General features: G+C 43.1%; 1 protein-coding gene and 1 long non-coding RNA gene across 2 annotated transcripts in view; one reads left to right on the forward strand and one right to left on the reverse strand.

Annotated features, from left to right (window-relative positions):
- maml3 (mastermind-like transcriptional coactivator 3) overlaps positions 1–18,618 on the reverse strand; it is a 532,876-nt gene that overhangs the window by 502,253 nt on the left and 12,005 nt on the right. The gene's annotated exons all lie outside the window — the stretch shown is intronic.
- Positions 13,947–18,618, forward strand: part of LOC148139921 (uncharacterized) — a 35,450-nt gene continuing 30,778 nt past the window's right edge. The window contains exon 1 of the long non-coding RNA XR_015753327.1: positions 13,947–14,072. This is a non-coding gene — a long non-coding RNA (uncharacterized LOC148139921). The remainder of the gene's footprint in view (positions 14,073–18,618) is intronic.

Consider the following 18,618-nt stretch of genomic DNA (forward strand, 5'->3'; position numbering starts at 1 on the left):
TCTGAAGACTGTCTTTCTATTTTTCTGTATTTTTGATTGTGGATAAAAATAGAAACGATTAGACTAGATTCCCTACAGTGTAGAAACAGGCCCTTTGGCCCACACCGACCCTCCGAAGAGTAACCCACCAACAGACCCATTTCCCTCTGACTAATGCACCTAACACTATGGGCAATTTAGCTCATTGACTGTACACTGATACTCCAAAGAGCACCCTCCGAGACAAAAAGGATTGTTTTTAAAATAAAAGAATTGTTGAAGGATTACAGCTTTTTGAAAGAAACCAGACACTCGCTGCAAATGCTATTTACACAGCTGCTTATTCAAACAGTACAGTTCAAACAGAGACATGTTGGCTCAGTGGTTAGTGCTGCTGCTTCATACAGCCAGGAAACCAGGTTCAATTATAACCTTGGGCGACTGTCTGTGTACATTCTCCCCATCAGGATGAAGGGCTTTTGCCCAAAACGTTGATTCTCCTGCTCCTCAGATGCTGCCTGACCTGTTGTGCTTTTCCGGCACCACACTCTCACCAAACAACATTGTCCGTAATGACCAGGGATGCGGGTTAGCTGTGGCAAATGCAGTCATAGGGATAAAATAGGGTGGGAGAAGGCCTGTCTGGGAGGGGTGCTCTTTGGAGTGTCAGTGTAGACTCAATGGGTGGAATGGTCTCTTCTGCATTGTAGGGATGCTATGATTCAGCAGTTGAAGTGTCTTTTGCAGATAAGTTGGAGTTTGTACAAGTGGCAATACAGCTGGCAACAAGTAGCTGATTGGTCTGGAGATTAATGACCAGTTACTGATGACAGAAGTGCCACAACACTGACTTGTTCCCAGGTAGCTGAACAAGATAGTTAGAAGCAATCAGATCTCGACAGCCTCAAGCTATCTCCATTCTCTGCAGTAAAAAAAAAACAAAATATAAAATGAAAGCCAGTTTACTTTTCCTTCAACAATTACTGTAAGCTGTGACTCTTCATAATGAAATCAGAGACTTTCATTATTGTGAACCAGTTATGCTGTGCCTCCAGGAAACAAGTGAAAGCGTCAGGAGAAGGAAGATTGGCAGGCAGCATTCTGGTCAACACAAGAATCACCTCAGCAAATACTATGAACAAGAATCATTGAACTGTTTCCCTAATCATTCCCTTCACCCATAACACCCTTTGTATTCTCTGCCTGTGTGCCTCTCTGTACGTCTGTATGTGTGTGTGAACATATAATTTAAGGGGAAATTTAAAAGGAAGATGGAGTTTTAATTAATAGAGTTATATGCCCAAAGTTCATAATTACTAATCTGTAGCTAAAATATATTTATTTACAAAAAGTAATTTTTGTTAAGTATAGAAAGGAAAGGGAGGCAACAGCCTTGTGATTTATCACTGGACTGTTAATCCAGAGACCCAGGTAATGTTCTGGGGACCCAGGTTTGAATTCCATTTGGGCAAATGGAGAAATACAAATTCAATTTAAAAAAAAATCTGGGAGAATCCAAGATGGCAGCGTCATGTTAAGATCACGTTTGCTGGGCTCCGTGTTGCAACACCGACACAACAGAACTAGAACTCGTCCCATACACTTTACTGTGAGTAAAATCCACAGTAAAAGGAGCTAGAAAACCAAACAAAACAAAACCTTTGTCCTTGCAGCTGGAGAATACTAAAGAAAGGAGCAAGCTCGCCCGGGGGCCCCAGCCCACCAAAGCAATGGGCTCGTTTACTCATCAAACCCTGGTTGAGGAGTTTGCCAAATCTTGCGAGGTCCTGGGGAAGCAGATCCAGGAACAAAAAAAAAACAAAGAGAAGCTGGCTCCTCTATCCACTATGCTGCAAGACCTGGGAAAAAAGACCAATGAGCTCGAGCGCCAGGCGAGCTGCAGGGGTACAGGCAGAGACCGACTCCTCTAACAGCTGTATTGAAGCCCTGGAAACACAGGTCCACGGTCTGTTGGATCTGGTAGACTATCTTGAAAACAGGAGCAGAAGAAAGAACCTGCGCGCTGTTGGCATACCAGAGGGGACGGAAAGCGTGCGGCCGAGGGAGTTCTTCGAAAACTTGTTCCCGAAATTCCTTAGTTTGGAGGTTGAGAAGGGAACGATAACAATTCAAAAAGAGCCCACTGGATTGCAGCACAAAAGCCAGGTGCGGATCAGCGCCCATGCCCTGTCCTCGTAAGGCTCCATTATTATAAAGACAAGCAGAGGGTCATGGAAGCCCCTAGATCCCAGGAAAGGGACTCGAGGGCGTTGGTATATGGCGGCTCCAGGGTGATGTTTTTTCTCGACTTCTTTGAGGCAGTGGTCCAGAAAAGGAAGTCTTACAATGGCAACAAGAGGAGATTGAGACAGCTTGGGATCCAGTATTCTTTAAGATATCCAACATTGCTTCACTTCAATCATAATGGATCCATACATTTGTTCAACTCGCCAGGGAAAGTGAAGACCTTTGTGGACACGTTGACTTAACTCCAACAGCCGAGTAGGCATAGAGAACAGAGCTGTTCAGGTTTGTTCTTCTTTAAAAAGGACTTGGAGGAGTCTCCTTTCTGGTAATAAAGTTGCATGAAATGATGTTCGGGACAGATAGAGTATTTATCTTTAATCTCTATGTTAAGGGCTGGGTGACATATTTATTTTTTAGTTTACTTGTCTATAGTACTAACTTTGGGCTTGGTGGGTTTTTTTCCTCTACACCGGGTGGTAGTGTATGTGGCACGACCCTAGCTGGTAAGAGTTGAGAGGGAGGTTGGGATGGTTAGTAGGGTTGTAGGAAGTGTAGGGACCCCATTTGAATGGGGGGTCAATTGCACAAATTTTTGGCTTTTCTTCTTTTGCGATATATAGTTTTTGTAAGTTTTTTTTTAAGATTAGATTACCTACAGCGTGGAAACAGGCCCTTCAGCCCAACCAGTCCACACTGACCCTCCAAAGAGTAACCCACCCAGACCCATTTCCCTTTGACTAATGCACCTGACATTATGGGAAATCTAGCATGGCCAATTCACCTGACCTGCACAACTTTGGACTGTGGGAAGAAACCGGAGCACCCGGAGGAAACCCACGCAGACACGGGGAGAATGTGCAAACTCCACACAGTCGCCCGAGGCTGGAATCGAACCTGGGACCCTGGTGCTGTGAGGCAGCAGTTTTAACCACTAAGCCACCCTGCCGCCCCTTTTGTTGGCTGTAGTCACTTTAATCTGTGTAGTTTTTGAGGTTTGTGGATTCTTTTGCATTAAAGCTCAGCAATCTATCATTCGGGTTCTTCCTCTCTGGAGTCTAAATGGTGCCTATGAAGGTTATGGCTAAGGATGTGTTTAAGTGGTGCACCTGGAATATTAAGGGGTGTCATTCGCCTGTCAAGAGGAAGAAGGTACTTTCCAGTCTTATAAAGGGAAAGGGTGGATGTTGCCTTATTACAAGAAACACACCTACACGATGCAGAGCATTTGAAGCTGCAACAAAACAGGTATGACCAGGTTTATTTTTCATTTTTTAATACGAGAAGTAGAGGGGTGGCCATTTTAGTTAGAAAGAATCTCCCATTTAAGTTATTGGAGTGCATTAAAGACACTCACTGGAAATTTGTAATCCTTAAAGCTTTGATACATGGAGAAGAATACAGGATCTTAAATGTTTACTGTCCCCTGGTCCAGCACCTTAAATTCTTGACAGACACACTTTCTAGACTGGTTAACCTTACATCTCAACATATCATCGTAGGAGGGGATTTCAATTGTCTCATAGACCCCACGGTAGACAGATTGCCCAAAGGCCCACCGATATCTTCTTTGCAATCTAAACAATTAAGGGATTTGTGTGCTGAACTGGGATTGGTAGATATTTGGAGGCACCTTCACCCTACTGGCAGGGATATCTTCTCAAATCCACATCAATGCCACACCAGGATTGACCTTTTTCTGACCCCCGCAGCACATTTGGGCTCAGTGGCATCGTGTACAATTGCAATATCACCTTTTCGGAATACACCCCAGTGTATTTAATGGTTAAGAGTAAGGATACTGTGGTAGGCTTGAGGCACTGACGACTGGATCCCTTCATCCTCAAGAATAGCAAGTTTATTGAATTATTTTCTTCTGAGTTCAGGGTTTTTTTTAAGACATTAATTCAGGCTCGGCTAGAAACCCATCCATTCTTTGAGAAACACCTGAAGCCTTTGCTAGGGGCTGGGTTACGTTCTATTCAACCAGTAAGAAGCGGCAGATGGGTAAGCAGCAATGCTTGCTCGAGACATGTCTGAAAGTAGCTGAAAAGGTATACTTTAACAGGCCGTTGCTGGTTAAACTGCAGAGGATCACAGCACTTCGGATCTACACTGAACTCCATGCTCACATGGATAGCCAAGAGGGAGTCAAAGGCTGTTTGAGCATGGGGATAAGCCAAGCAAGTACCTAGCATATCATGCGAGGAAAAGGAGTGCTCCCCAAGCCAGGACCTCAATCAGAGAGGACACTGGAAATCATAAAAGTGGATAAATCCCCAGGACCTGATCAGGTGTATCCGAAAGCTCTGTGGGAAGCTAGGGAAGTGATTGCTGGGCCTCTTGCTGAGATATTTGTATCATTGATAGTCACAGGTAAGGTGCTGGAAGACTGGAGGTTGGCTAACGTGGTGCCACTATTTAAGAAGGGTGGTAAGGACAAGCCAGGGAACTATAGACCGGTGAGTCTGACGTCGGTAGTGGGCAAGTTGTTGGAGGGAATCCTGAGGAACAAGATGTACATGTATTTGGAAAGTCCCGGACTGATTAGGGATAGTCAACATGGCTTTGTGCGTGGGAAATCATGTCTCACAAACCTAAATGAGTTTTTTGAAGAAGTAACAAAGAGAATTGATGAGGGCAGAGCAGTAGATGTGATCTATATGGACTTCAGTAAGGCATTTGACTGGTTCTCCATGGGAGACTGGTTAGTAAGGTTAGATCTCATGGAATGCAGGTAGAACTAGCCATTTGGCTACAGAATTGGCTCAAAAAGGTAGAGGACAGAGGGTGGTGATGGAGGGTTGTGACCAGTGGAGTGCCACAAGGATCAGTGCTGGGTCCTCTACTTTTTGTCATTTACCTAAGTGATTTGGATGCGAGCATAAGAGGTATAGTTAGTAAGTTTGCAGATGACACCAAACTGGAGGTGTGGTGGACAGCGAAAAAGGTTACCAACAGGATCTTGACCAGATGGGACAATGGGCTGAGGAGTGGCTGATGGAATTTAATTCAGATAAGTGCAAGGTGTTGCATTTTGGGAAAGCAAATCTTAACAGGACTTATACACTTAATGGTAAGGTCCTAGGGAGGGTTGCTGAATAAAGAGACCTTGGAGTGCAGGTTCATAGCTCTTTGAAAGTGGAGTCGCAGGTAGATAGGATAGTGAAGAAGGCATTTGGTATGCTTTCCTTTATTGGTCAGAGTATTGAGTACAGGAGTTGGGAGGTCATGTTGCGGCTGTACAGGACATTGGTTAGGCCACTGTTGGAATATCGTATGCAATTCTGGTCTCCTTCCTATCAGAAGGATGTTGTGAAACTTGAAAGGATTCAGAAATGATTTACAAGGATGTTGCCAGGGTTGGAGGATTTGAGCTAGAGGGAGAGGTTGAATAGGCTGGGGCTGTTTTCCTTGGAGCACCAGAGGCTGAGGGGGTGACCTTATGGAGGTTAATAAAATCACAAGGATAAGGGAAATAGACCATCTTCAAGAGAGGCCAATATCTCTCTCATTCTTAAAGGGAAGGTCACGGAGGATATTGCTTCCTGTAGACCAGTTTCACTCCTGAATGTTGACTTCAGAATCCTATCTAAACCTCTGGCATTAAGGCTAGAAACTGTACTGCCCTCCATCATTAAGGCAGACCAGACGGGGTTTGTAAAAGGTCATAGATCGATGGATAATGTCAGGGGATTACTTAACATGATGCAAGTATGTCAACAGCGATCAGTACAAGGATTGGTGATCTCCTTAAATGCGGAAAAGGCATTTGACAGGGTTGAGTGGCCATAGCTTTTTCATATTTTGAAGCGGTTTGGCCTGGAAGAGACTTTCATCAGATGGGTGGAGGTTGATCTTGCCACAGTCCTCACCAATGGTGTACGGTCAAGTAATTTTAATATTTGTCGGGGCAGTCGACAGCACTGTCCCTTGTCACCATTGCTTTTCATGTTGGTGATCAAACCGCTGGCGGAGGCAGTATGTAGGGATCCCAATATAACCACTCCAGAAGTGGGGATGCAGTAACCTAAGAGCACACTGTATGCGGATGAAGTTCTCGTCTTCTTATCAAACCCGACAGTCTCAGTGCCACACCTGATTGCATTGTATCAATTTCTTTGGTGGCTTCTCGGGTTATAAGATCAATTTTGCTAGGTCAGAGGCCATGCCCATGGGTGGTCTCCCGAGAATGCCTGATCCCGAGGATGAATCTCAGTTCCCCTTTCGATGGTCATAGGAGGGCTTTCTCTACTTAGGGATGTTTATTACTCCCGTTTTTGATCGGCTATTTAAAGCCAATTTTGCCCATTTATTCAACAGTATGAAGCAAGACCTTCGTAGATGGGAGGTACTTCAGATCTCTTGGTTAGGTCAGATAGCCCTCATTAAAATGAACATTCTGCCCTGCCTGTTGTATCCTATGTAAATACTTCCTCTGCATTTTACCAAGAAAATATGTAGAAGACTGAACGGCTGGTTTAGTTCCTTTATCTGGTATCGCAAGCCGCCCCTAATTAAACTGACTAAAGTGCAGTTACCTCACAGACAGGGAGGAGTGGGCCTCCCAGATATCAACAACTATCAGTTAAGCTCGTTGCTATCTTATGTGAATGATTGGGCCCGGGGGGGACCCTCATTCACTTTGGTGGGACATCAAAGCATCTCAGGCAAGAGACCCCCTTATTAGCCTGATGTTCTTAGACAAAATGAGAACAGTTAAGGACTATTGCCATAGCCCAACAGTCATCAACACTGTCAAGGCATGGAGGGCAATGTGTCAGGGTGAAGGCAATAATTGCCAAAACCTCATTTTTGACACCCATAGTTGGTATGCCGGGTTTTCAGCCAGGGATGATGGACTCTGGGTTTGAACTATGGGCAGCTAGGGCCGTGTCTTGCCAGGGTGATTTATTCAAAGGGGTCATATTGATATCCTTTGACCAGTTGGATCGGAAATATGAATTGCCCAGTAGGGGCCTCTTTTGTTTCTTTCAAATTATAAATTTCATACAAAAAGAGATCACATCTCTAACTGATCCTTATAGGTCTGACATGGAGAAGAGGCTGTTGACTGCTGAGGGTACATTATCTGTTAGCAACACTTATCATCTATTGGGAGAGGGTCCCTCAAACGAGATCAAATGGCTCTGTAAGGTATGGGAAAGGGAGTCGGATGTAGAGATCTCTTCTGAAAAAAATGGGAGGATATCTGGAAAAATGCAAGAAAGATCTTGATTCACAACAGACTTGCAACTAAGATTCTCCACAGGGTCCACTTGACCCCAGACCGCCTCACTAAAATTAAAGCAGGAGCATCTCCATCCAATGTGTCCTCAATGTAAAGTGAGTATGGGCACATTGTCTTTAGCCCTGCCACAGACTGTGGGCATACTGGAGTGCTGTGGTTAACGAAATAGAGAGGGCCTTGGGGACGGAGGTGGAAATAGACCTGTTATCTCTGCTTCTTGGCTTTCTTAGTTTACTTTCCTTAGATGCACACAAAAAAAGGCTTTTCAGTATCCTCACTTTTTATGCCAAAAAGAGCATTCTTTTAGGGTGTGTATTGGAAAATTCCCCAGGGCTGGCGGGCTGGCATAAGTTAGTCATGGCGCACATCCCCTTGGACTTTCTTATGAGTATGGTGCACCATAAAACTGAGAATCTCTATAAAACATGGCAGCCCTTTTTGGGCTACCTGGGTACAGATTTGTCCGCCATGTTACTGAGAGCCTTTATAAAGCCACGGCAATTCTATATAATGGATTTGGTATCCAGAGAAGGAGGAACTATGAAGATATGAATATGTATATGGGCTATTGCTTTGTTTCGCTTAGCTGTGTTATGGTTATTATTATTTTTAAAGATTTTCCTTTTTTAGCTTACTTATTATTTATATAGATATAATTAGTGGGTTTGTCTTTTAACATTGGTTTTGTATTTGTTGTAATATTCAAAAGAAAAAAAAAATTATTTGAGAAAAGAAAATCTCAGTCCATTGTGACCATGAAATGATCGTCAGGAAAAACTCCCCACCTAATTCCCGAATGTTTCTTCGGGAAGGGAAACTGCTATCCTTACCTACATGTGACCCCAGACCCACAGCAATGTGGTTCGCTCTGAACTGCCCTCTGGGCAATTAGGGATGGACAATAAATGCTGGCCTAGCCAATGGCGCCCTCATCCCATGAATAAAGAAAGTACTTTTAAAATCTAGTCCATGCTTTATGTCAACCTGGGTCTAAAAGACAGATAAATGGGAGTGTTTTGTGTACTTTTCAAAATTTGAAACTTTAGTGACAACTCCAGGGGTAGTGAGGCCTGATTTTCAGTGAATTACTCCAGCGAGGTATCATCTCTCTGCCAGCACTCACTGATTTTGAGCCAATCTGAACATTCACAACGTCCCCGTCTTGCCTTGCTTCTCAGGCAGGGATACCGGGCTCACAGTACTGCTGTACTAATGTGTTGTTTAGCATAGATACACAGCCAGGAAGCTTGTCATGTTTGTCAGCAGTCCACAGGCAAATCAAGGGGAATATCCTTTGGACAGGAGTCCTAGCACAGTAAGTAGAGGATAGCTTCTGTCCGATACCAGCCCTTGGACACAGTCTGCCCGCCTGCCTCTCGGGATGGTCAAAGTCAGGATCCTCTCCTGAAAAGGTGCAAGAAGCTGAAGGTTGGGCAGCCTTCCACTCCTCTTCATTCTTTCTGCCCGACTGGGGGCTGTTTTCCTCCTTGAAATGAGAGAGGTAGGTATTGAGCGAGTTGAGAGTGGGTTGGCAGGGCTGTGCAGATGGCAAAGTGTCTCAAAAGAGTAAGAGAAGAGAACTGACAGGCAAAAGTGAGAGTGATCGAGCAGGAGCCTTGGTCAGAGGTGGGTACACAAGCACTGAATGTGAAGAGTTGGAAGGAAACACTTACGCTGGTGGAGTGAACAAAGTCACTGACCTTCTTCCTCCGATGCCATTCATTCCTCTGGAAGGCCAGAGAGCACACAGACCCCGTGGCAACTTCAGACCAGGTTGGCATGGTCTAATGTCGTGGTCTCCTCAGCTGATCCTGGAGAAAGAGGATGTCCCACCTCTGCACCACCCCATCCAGCAGGACCTCTGCACGCGGGCCGAGTAACAAGGCAATCAATTTTCCTTTCTTGCTATGTCTGGGGTATATGTGCAGGGCAGCTCCAGGTGCTTGTCTTGGTCCATAACAGCCCCTTCCAGAAAGGTACCTGCTGAACTGGTGGATGCCGGTGACTATTTCAGCAGTGGCAAGTTGCAGAATGGGGCTAGAATTGGACAGGAAGGCTGCCATATGGGTGGGGTGGGTGATTAATGAGGTGAGAATGGTAAGAGATGGTGAGAAATCTCACTCAACCCTACGGAGAGAAACCCTCTGTGAAACTAGTCAGCTCGTCACTATATCTGAGCTCATCATATGCTGTTCACTTACAAGATTCTTTTATCACAATAAAACCAAATCTCAATACTGGAACATCACTGTTAGCGAAAAGAGTATGATGTTAATTCTAAAACCAGCTGTACACAGTCTAGCCAAAAACAGTAAAAGCATTTCTGTTTAAAGCTATGATCTGAACATTTAAAGAGCCGGTGAGCAGTGCATATGTTATAAATGAAAGAAAGACTTGCATTTATATAGCCCCTATCATGTTATCCCAAAGAGTTTACGGTCAAAGCATTTCTGAACTATCACCACTGCTGTAATGTACAAATCAAAACAGTTTGCACACTGCCAACTCCCACAAACAAACAACAACAACAAAATAGTGGCATTTAATCTGCTTTTAATGATGCTGAATATGAGATAAATGTTGAGAAGGATACTAGAATCATTTCCCAGCTCTTCACTGAAATAGCATGTCATCTGAGATAGCAAAGTCTCGGTTTAGCAATTGAAAGCTGGTATATTGGGCAGTGCAATATTGCCGCAGTACTACACTGAAGTGCTGACCTAGACTCTGGAATGGGACTTGAACGAACGTCATGCCATTTAATTTGAAGTGCACCTGATAAATGCTGTTGAATTTATACCAACCCAACTTAACAATATGCTCTACTTAATTCACATACTTAATCTCTAATTTTAAAACTGCTATGTTCCAGAACAGACCAAGTGTTGGGTGTAACACCAATTGTAGCACAGTCCACTGGAACACAGCAGCATTTATTCTCAAAACTCCTCCATACATGGGGAAAAGGAAGAGCATGAGAATTCAGATCAATGAGCAGAAGAGATACAGCACCAGGCTCAGTAATTCCATCAGGAAATGCAGTTATTCCATTTTAAATAAAAACGGATCAACAGTATTAGTCAAACCAATTACTTCAACGCAGAAAAATGATTTCACAGCCTGTTCTCAGCTTGTGAATGGCCTTAGAACTCAGAAACAATTGCTTGTAAGCATATATGACATGAATATGATCAAACTAAGCTCCAACCCATGTTTTCTCCAGTCTCATCTCCAACAAGCACGAGTATCTCACCAGGATTGAAGCCATCTGAGCAGCTGCCTCCGACACTTCTCTCACTCCCCTTAGACCACAGGGACAAACTTTCTGCAAGGCTGACCCTGCCTCAAGTCCTGAAAGTGCATGTTTCTTGAATTTCTCTCACATCATTCCTCATGCACTTTCTAAGCTCATCTCTTTTTTGCAGAATTTTTTATTTCTATATAAACATGAAATTTTCCATAACTAGTCTTCAGCTTGTTAGCCAACTTTGGCCCCAATGCTGTTATTCTCAGCTGCCACACTCAACCAATTCACCCATTTTGTAGATAACTCATGCTCACCATTAAACCTTTCTGTTATTTGCCACCCTCAGCAATGTTGACTCGAATGGAAGCAAGATCCTTTGAAGCAATAAAACTGCTGTTTGCAGAGCATTTACTCAGAATGTAAAGATCAACAATTTCACCAGCAACATATTGCAGTTTGCTTTTATTTTAAATTGGTGATTTTCTTTACAGGCTAGATTTTAATTCAGCTGTCACGCAGAGATCTTGCGCTGACATCCTCGCTTTCATGAATCCCAGCGTTCTTGTGGAATAATGTCCCATTGGTAAGCTGTGCACGGTCAGGAAGGAGGGCTCACATCCAGAACAAGACAAGCCCGAGTGAGTGTACCGCTCGGGAAGTTGGAGGCTGTGTGGCAATTCTGTGTAGAGGGGAAGAGGTGCTTTTTGCTTACTTTTTTGGCTCATAGTTTGTTAGGCGTTTTCTTAAAGAAAACAGGACAAATTGAAGACTGGACAGCTGGCACAGAGCAAAGAACAACATCACAGGAAAACCATAGATTCATTGGTTGGTAATAGCTCCTAATTTGACTGTTGTTATAGGTTAATTTTAGATTGAAGGTAAATAGGGGAAATATTTACAGGTTACAAACTAAAAAAAAAACCCAGTAAGAAATTTTTTAAAATCAAGTAAATAAAATAGATGTGGGACCATGTAATATTTTGTACAGGTCATTCTGCTATAACCTGTGCAACCTCATACTATAGAAAATCACAGTGTACAAGATCACTGTAGAAATTCACTTTAGCCGTTCAATAGAAAGTTTTGTTATTCAACCAGTGTCTACAATTCAATCACATTACAGCCAATTTGTGTTAACGAAGGGCATGTTATACCTGAATGACCTGTACCTGGGAGCTGGTGGATTCCATTACGGCTCATAGTGATCGCATCTGTAGCGAGTATTGGTTGATTGAGGAACTCCAGTTCAGAGTTGATCAGCTAGAGTCTAAGCTTTGAACATTGCCACACAGCAGGGGAGGGGGAAGAGTTACCCAGATGCTATGTTTCAGGAAGCAGTCACACCCCTTAGGTTTAACTACCTCAAATTCAGTCAGGGACAGGAGGGTGTGACTGTGAGCGAGGCAGGTAGAGGGTTCGAGGAAGTAGTTCTGAAGGAGCCTCAGCTCTCGAGCTTGTCTAACAGATTTGAGATTCTTGCTCCCACGTGGGTGAGAACAGGGGCTGTAGGGAGGATGAGCAAACTGACCATAGCACCATGGTACAGGGAGCCAAATAATTGGGCGGGGGTCGGGAGGGGGAACAGAAATGTAGTTGTAAGTGTGGATAGTTTAGTCAGGAAAATAGACTCTGTTCCTTGTGACCAGAATCTAGTGTCCTGAAGGTTATGTTGCCTGGGTTCACCTCGCCTGCAGAGAAACATGGAGTGGGAGGGGAAAATCCAGTTGTCATTGTCCATGGAGGCACCAATGATGCAGGTAGCAAGAGGAAAGAGGTTCTGCCGAGGGAATATGAGCAGTTAGGGGCTAAACTAGAAAAGCAGAATCAAAAAAAAGGTAATAATCTCCAGATTACTACCTGAACCATGAGCTAAATTGCAGAGGGTCAACAAGATTAAAATGGTAAATGTGTGGCTCAAAACATTGATGTGGGAAATTCATGGGACATTGGCAACAGTACTGGGGAAGAAGGGAGCTGTTCCGATGGGGTGGACTCCATCGAAGTTAGGCTGGGACCTTGTGAATCACACAACTACTGCTGTGGGTAGGGCGTTGAATGAAGTAATGGAAGTGGTGGGGGGGGTGGGGTTCAGTTCCATGGAAAATTAAATTAAAATGGAACTGGGGTTGAGCTCAGAGGTTAAATTTTCCTGAATACATAACAAGACTGACAGTATGGAAAAGATCAGGAATCTAACCTCAGGCACAGCAGATGAGGGGACAACTGTGAGAAAGTGGCAGTCAACACAGGACTGATGGTGTTAAGTACACACAGGTAAATGACCTTTTGTATAGATTGAAAGTGGTGGATATGATGCTGTGGGCATCACAGAGGCTGCAAGTGGATCAGAGCTGGGAATTAAATATCCAAAGATACCCATCCTATTGAAAGAACAGGCAGATGGGCAGAGGTTGTCTCATTAGTAAGAAATTAAATTAAATTGATTGCAAGAAGAAGTTGTGTAGAGTTGCAAGGTGTAGAATCTTTGTGGATAGAGTTGAGGAACTAAAAATGGTAAAGACGACCCTGATGGGAGTCGTGTACTGGTCTCCTTGCAGTTATCAGCATGTCAGGAAGGAAATAAATCAGGAGAAAGAAAAGGCTTATGAGGAGGGCACTATTACAACAATCATGGGGACTTCACTCTGCAGGTGGACTGGGAAAAATCAAGCTGGGAGCAGATCTCAAGAAAAGGAATTTGTGGAATGTCTCAAAGATATAGTTTTTTTGGAGCAGCTTGAGGCAGAGCCCACCAGAGAACAGGCAATTTTGGATTTGGTGATGTGTAATCAGGCAGACTTTATTAGGGAGTCAAATTCCGATTGAGTAAAAGGAAACTATAAATACATGAGGAAGCAGCTGGCCAGAGCGGATTGGAAGGGGAGCCCAGCAAGGAAAACAGTGGAACAGCAATGGCAGGAGTTTCTAGGAGTAATAATTTGGGAGGTACAGCAGACGTTCATCGCAAAGAACAAGAAATTTACTAAGAGAAGGATGAGGCAACGATGGCTGACAAGGGAAGTCAGGAACAGCATAGGAGCAAAGAAAAAGCATGCAATGTGGTGAAGACTAGTGGAAAGCCAGAGGATTGAAAAGTCTTTAAAAGAACAACAGAGCATAATTTAAAAAGCAATAGGGGAGGGGGGGGGAAAGATGATGAAATGGGAGGGTAAAGCAAGCCAGTAATATAAAAGAAGATTGCAGGAGTTTTTTTTAAAGATCTATAAAAGGCAGAGGGATATTGGACCATGGGAAAATGAGGCTGGAGAATTAGTAATGGGAAAGGAACTGAGCAGGCATTTTGAATCAGTCTTCACAGTGGATGATGGCAGCTGCATATCAGAACTTCAGGTAAGTCACGGTGCACAGGTAAGTGTGATGGCCATCCCAACACTTCTACGAGAAGGTGCTGGGGAAGCTGAAAGGTCCGAAGGACAACACCCCAGGGTTCTGAAGGAGATAACAGAGGAGATTGTAGAGGCATTAGTGGTGATCTATGGGCAATCACTGGAACCAGGGAGAATGCTACCGGAGTACTGGAAAATGACTAATATAACACCCCTGTTTAATAAGTGAAGGAGGCAAAAGACAGGAAACTATAAGCCAGTTAGCCTTACCTTGGTCATTGGTAAGATTTTAGAGTCCATTATTAAGGATGAGATTGCAGTGCACTTGGAAGTGCATTGTAAAACAGGGCTTCCTCAAAGGGAGTTCATGCCTCACTAATCTGTTAGGAATTCTTTGACGAGATAATGAGCAGGTTAGACAAAGGGGAGCTGGTGGACTTGATGTATTTGGATTTCCAGAAGGCCTTTAAAAGATGCCCCACAGGGCTGCTAAATAACATGAGTCCACGGTGTTAGGGATAAGGCACTTGCATGAATAGAGGATAGGCTGACTGACAAAAGGCAGAGAGTAGGGATAAAGGGGTCTTTTTCAGGATGGCAGCAGTGACGAATAGAGTTCCTCAGGGGTCTCTGTTGAGACCACAGTTATTCACCACAATTATAACTGACGGCAGAATTAAGGGACTGAATGGCCTAATTCTGCTTCTATATCAAATTGTCTTATGGTCCCTATCTCTAGCGCAGAAGATCTGGGTTCAAAAGATTGTTAAGAATGGTGAATTCACTACCTCAACATGTAGTTGAGATAAATAATGTGGATACATTTAAGGGAAAATTGGATGAGCACATGAAAGAGAAAGGATAAAGGGAATAGTGATGGGGTTAGATAAGTGGGAGACTTGTGTGGAGCCTAAATGCTGGCATTGATCAAGAGGGCCAAATGGCCTGAATTGAACTGAATTGAATGTCACGTGTACTAAGGCACAGTGAAAAGCTTTGTCTCGCGAGCAATACGGGCAGATCACAGAGTTAATTAACTTAATAATAGGTAAACAGCAGCAAAAACAAAAATACAAGTACAGGAGAATTTTAAGAGTGTGTGAGTCCATTCAATATTCTAACAACAGTAGGGCAGAAACTGTTACGAAACAGGCTGGTGTGTATGTTCAGGCTTCTGTATCTGCTCCCCGATGGTAGACGTTGTAGAAAAACAATGCCAGGATGAGATGGATCTTTGAGGATGCTGGCGGCCTTTCCTTGACAGCGGGCCTGGTAGGTGAATTCTATAGATGAGAGGTTGGCCTTTGTGATTGCCTGGGCTGAGTTCACCACTCTCTGTAACCATCTCCGATCTTGAATGCTACAGTTACCAAACCAGATAGTGATACATCCAGACAGAATGCTCTCGATGGCGCACCTATAAACGTTGGCAAGGGTATTCACCATCATATCAAATTTCCTCACCTGTCTGAGGAAGAAGAGACGTTGTTGGGCCTTTGTAACCAGTGCGTCCACATGAAGAGTCCAAGAAAGCTTGTTGTGGATGACCACTCCAAGGAGCTTGACACTCTCCACTCATTCCACCTCTGTGCTGTTAATGAGTAGGGGGGCATGAGTAACATCCCGTGGAAAGTCAGTAATGAGTTCCTTGGTTTTGCCGGTATTGAGAGCTAGGTTGTTCTCAAGCTTAGTATGAGATCAGTAAGTTTAGTAATCAGGCCTTAGTAAATAGGCCAAATGGCCTGCTTTTGTGCTGTACACTCAATTTAACTTGATGAATGAGGAGCACAAGCACAGAGGAGCTTGGGAAGAAAAAGAAAAGTGCAGAGCACCACAGATCTCATGCCCAAACCAGAAAGAATGAATGATACAAATCTCCATCATTCATGGAAACATGAAACTTTGCATGTATTAGATGGTGGGTATTACACAGGGTAATCAGACTACAACAAAGGTACAAAACTAAACCCGAAAAGCTTCAGGTTGAAGACAAAAATGTTAGACTGCGTCATGACTATATAATAACAGAAATTTATTTCTTTATCTGACAATGAGGGGAAAGGTCAGTTCTGTAGGATCAACGGACAATAAAAAAGCAAAGATATTCTATCAAATTGAGTGATCTATAATAACATAGTCAAATTTACAAAGTAAAATGAGATACAATGAAAGTGACATACACAACATTACAGTATCAAGTTTGAATCAGGGCAAGGTGGAAAGGATATGTACAAGTATATGATACATTAATAGGATTGAGCATTGAGAAAGGACAAGGTCAGGGTAAAGGAGACTTCGCTTGAGTGGGTATATCTGGGAATTCCACTGGTATATCTTTTTCAAATTCCATTTTAGAATAAAGTCAGTAGAAACAGGAAAAACCAGATTTAGGTTAACATGAGGGAAATAAAATTCAGACGTGGCAGCTCAGTTCAGTTGTGTGGAATGTACACCCAATAACGTGGTAAGCCATGACCCTTCCAGTGTCCTGGATGTACACCCAATAACATGTGGAAAGCCATGACCCTCCCAGTGTCCTGGGTGTACACATGTTCAGGACATGCTGCCAGCAAACTTGAGCTCTGAGGCTGGAGTTACTGTGGTGCAGGAGGGAGAGCTTTAGATTCCATGGACAGTAGGACTGGGTTTAGAGAAGATGGCAGACCGATCCAGTGGAACAGAGCTGAGACTAGGTTCTTTGTGGGGTGTTTCGCTAGTTCTATTGGGAACGAAGTCAGCAGGAGTGTGGAAACCGAGAGAGAATAACAGAAGAATATCAGGATGGACAAAATACTTGGAGAGACAGACGGCACTGGCAGACAGAATAGAAAGTTAACAAGTCGAAGTAGAATAAGGGAGGAAGTAATGAAGTCTAAAGTAGGGTTACATGCACAGTTTCGTAAATAAGATTGGGAATTACAGGGAAAGTGGGGAAATATGAGAACATAGGTGATAATGGAACTGACTGAAGGAGGAGCAAGACTGGGTGTTAAATACATTTTGGGACACAGTGTTTGGAAAGGATTAAGAAAGGAAGGTAGAGAATAGGGGTGGCAGTATTGGTTAAGGGAAACATTGCAGTTGGAGAAAGAGGATATCTCAGAGGGTGCAAACACAGAATCATTTTGGTTAGAACGAAGAACAAAAAAAGTCTGCAATTACATTGCTCAGTGTATACAAAAGATAACCAACTAGTGGGAAGGATGTTGGGAAACAATTCTGCAATGAAGTTACAGAGAAATGCCAACACTATAGCGTAAATATAATTGGGAACTTAATTATCCAAACATGTGCTGGATTCTTGTAGTATAATAGAACAGAAAAGAAATTTACTGTCACTTGTACTTTTCCAAAAAATTCAGTGAGACATGTTTAAGTCACCACACACTGGCACCTATATCAATAACAGAAATCATACATTAAAACAAATTAGGAAAAAGCCAATCTTTGTTCGGTTCAGGCTCATGGGTTTCCAAGGTCGACGAAAAGGCAGGAACCGCATTCTCCACTGCTGCAGAAAGACAGCATCAAAGCCGGACAATAAGGGACAGTGCTGAATAAGTGTCCCTAGATTCTATTCGGGTGAATTTCCTAAAGCAGTACATGTTCAATCCAACCACACTGTACGGAATCTAATCATAAAAAAGGATGCACTGTTGGACTGGTTCTTGGAAATAAGGTGGAACTAGTGGATCCAGTCGTGGTAAAAACACTACTACTTTAGAAGATAGTGTTATGACACAGGGTAAACTCTCCTGCTTAATTTAAAACCAGCAACACAGAAAAGATTTATCGCGTGCAGTAATCTGTGAAAATTCGAGAGACCAAGAACTAGTTAAAGTAAAAATTAACTATTTCTTCAAGTACGACAGAGAATAATTAACTAACTACTACTTACAAGTCTTTCTTTTAACCTATCTTTTACTTTCCCTTCTCTAATACTGGTCCGATAAAACTCGGAATTAAGATTTACAAAACAACACTTCTTATCTTAAAACCAGTCTGTTTTCAACTTTCTCTGAATTCCTGTCTTCTTCTTGGGAATTCTGCTTCACAGATTACTGATCGATTAAAGTACCTTTTAAGGAGAGCTATTTTCTGGGCTGTGTGCAGACGTTGTTGGCTTAGCAGTTCTCCTCCCAACTGTTTAATTTTCCCCAGTCTTATACCCCAAAGCATCGGATTGTGTCATTGGCTTTTAAGATTGTCAATATACTCAATTCAAACTTGATTGGAATTTGTGTATTTTTCGAGGTATAATTTAAACTAATTGGCCTAATTTAAATCTGTTTTGTCATTTCCAGGCAACCAGCTACCCTGGTGGCTGGAGCACATGTTACATTGTGTTTTATTGAGAACACTTGGTGCCATCACTGCTAGCTTTTAACTCTCTTAAAAGTACAGGACACCCACATCTTCATAACAGATAGTGATCAATGTCATTCGCTACCATCATCGAATGATACAATGGTCAATCCAGAGTAAGAAAAATCAATTGTTGAAGAGCCAGATGTAATTGGACAAGAACAGAGCTGAGTGGGATGGGACAA

The sequence above is a fragment of the Chiloscyllium plagiosum genome, unplaced genomic scaffold, assembly GCF_037043375.1.
Source record: "Chiloscyllium plagiosum isolate Xiang-an unplaced genomic scaffold, Cpla_swu_hap1 HiC_scaffold_36, whole genome shotgun sequence".
In the NCBI taxonomy this organism is placed as follows: Eukaryota; Metazoa; Chordata; class Chondrichthyes; order Orectolobiformes; family Hemiscylliidae; genus Chiloscyllium; species Chiloscyllium plagiosum.